This window comes from Oratosquilla oratoria, chromosome 25 (assembly GCF_046742065.1).
Source record: "Oratosquilla oratoria isolate Oo_2021 chromosome 25, ASM4674206v1, whole genome shotgun sequence".
Lineage (NCBI taxonomy): Eukaryota > Metazoa > Arthropoda > Malacostraca > Stomatopoda > Squillidae > Oratosquilla > Oratosquilla oratoria.
This window is the reverse complement of record NC_134801.1, coordinates 43,485,482-43,487,981: the sequence shown is the minus strand read 5'-3', so window position 1 is coordinate 43,487,981 and position 2,500 is coordinate 43,485,482. Positions and strand designations below refer to the sequence as shown.

Genomic DNA, 2,500 nt, shown 5'->3' with positions numbered 1-2,500 from the left:
ACACATATATATATATATATATATATGTATGTATATATATGTATATGTATATAACTCTGCCATGTGGATGTCTAACCAACCACATGCCGGTCCCAAGCCCGGATAAAAGAGGAGGGTTGTGCGACAGGCCTAGCAAGCCGGCATTTAAAACAAGAAAAGCTCACGATACGCAAACTGAGCCTCGGAATGGACGGACTTTTCGGCTACGACCTGGACACGAACTATGGACTAAATGGGAGGAGGAAAAGGTATAGGAAGATCAGGATTGCCACTCTAAATGTCTCAACCATCAAAGACAAAGAGGAGGAAATGGTTTACATTGATGAAGGAAAGAAATCTTGATATCCTGGGTTGCTGCGAGACGAGGATAAAAAATGAAGGAAGAAAGGGTTTTACACGAGAACTATCATTTAATATGGAAGGGAAGAGAGGATTCGATGTACGGTGTGGCCTTTATACTGACCCCAGAAATGTCAGATAGGATAGTAGGGATTTCTTATGAGAGCGAAAGAATGATAGATGTTATCATCAAATTAAAGGGAAACAGAACTTAGGCTGATACAGGTGTACGCTCCACAACAGGGACGTCCAAATCAGGAGAAGGATGAATTTTACGAAAGACTCCAATATCTATATGATATGGATTGCAGATACGAGAAATACAGTAATAATAATGGGAGATATGAATGGACATGGTTGGCAGAAACAGAGAAGGAATGAGGGGAGTCCTGGGGGAGTTTGGTATTGGAGATAGAAACTTAGGTGGGGAAAGAGTTTTAGATTTCTGTGTGATAAATGACTTATCAATTATGAATACATTTTACAAACACCAGGAATCCCACAAGTGGACATGGTATCAGTGGAATAGCGGAAGAGGAGAATATACGAATAAGTCGATGATTGATCTAATCGTAACCAACAACAAGAACATATTTTTAGATGTAAAGGCCATTCCCTCAGTATCAATGGATTCTGATCACAGAATGGTGATCGGAAAAGTCAAATTAAAGACACCAAAGAGGAACAGAGGAAGAAAGGGGAAAAGATATTGCTTGAAAATATAAAAAATGAAGAATGCTTGAGAGAATTGAAAAACAAGGTGGAGGAGAAATTGCCAAATGGTGTGTGTGAGGATGTGGAAACTGAGTGGGGAAAAATGAAGACGACGATAAAAGACATAGCTGAGGAAACAATCCAAGTAAAAGTACATGGTAATACCAAAAAAGAAAACTACAATATGGTGGACAGAAGAAGTCAGACAAGCAGTTGGACTGAAGATGAGGTGTTGTTTCCGAAAGTGGATGAAAACGAGACAAATAGAAGACAGAAGACTATATGTAGATGCTAGAAATGCAGCAGAACAGATTAAAAAGAGAGGCTAAGAGAGAAGCATGGGGAACGTGTTGGGGAGCAACTGGATGAAGATTTCGGTGGAGTCAAAAAGCTCCTATATAGCATGGCCAAAAAATATAGAAAAGGAGAGAATACAATGACAGGAGCCTTGAAAAGTGCAAATGGGGAAGAGCTTCTTACTGAGCCGGAACATATTTGTCAAAGATGGATGCAATATTTTGAAGGGTTATTAAATGTGGAGGATTTTTATAAGGGAGAATGATGAAAATCTAGTGCATGAGGAGGAGGTAAACAATGGAAATTTTGGGGAAATGGATGAGATTACGAGAGAGGAAGTAATTAATGCAATTAAGAAAATGAAAAAATGGGAAAGGCAACGGGTGAAGATGGGAATCCCAAGTGAAATATTTAAAAGCACTGGATGATGTGGGAGTGACATGGCTAAGGAGAATTTTCAACATAGCGTGGGAGGAGGGGAGGATCCCAGATGACTGGAGGAGAGCTATAGTGTGCCCAATAATATAAGAAGGGAGATAAAACAAGATGTGAAAACTATAGAGGTATATCTCTGCTTTCACACGCTGGAAAAATTTATGAAAGAGTGCTGGAACAGAGACTCAGAGGACTGATAGAGGAAAAAATTGGGAAGTGGCAACATGGCTTTAGGCCTGGAAAAGGAACAGTAGATCTAATATTTGCTATGAAACTACTTATGGAAAAAGACTGGGAATGGAATAAGGATAAATATGCTGTATTCATTGATATGGAGAAAGCTTTTGACAGGGTACCTAGGAAGAAACTGTGGGAAGCATTGGGACATGAAGAGTATGGAATACCTGGTAAACTAAAAAGGGCAATAAAAAGCATATTACATGAGACAATGAGTAAAGTTAGAGGAAGAGATATGGAGAGCGAATGGTTCGAAGTGAGAACAGGTGTGAGGCAGGGTGGTGTTATATCGCCGCTGCTCTTTATTATATATATGGACAGATGTATGAAAGAAATATGCGATGACGACAATGAAATCACATTTGCTTATGCAGATGATATAGCAGTTATCACTGACAATGAACAACAACTACAGAATGCAATGAACAGATGGGAAAATACGCTGAGAACAAGGGAAATGAAAATAAATGTAAACAAA

General features: G+C 39.1%; 1 protein-coding gene across 1 annotated transcript in view; it reads right to left on the bottom strand.

The window, feature by feature from the left end:
- Positions 1-2,500, bottom strand: part of LOC143038926 (uncharacterized) — a 457,906-nt gene that overhangs the window by 322,404 nt on the left and 133,002 nt on the right. The window lies entirely within an intron of this gene.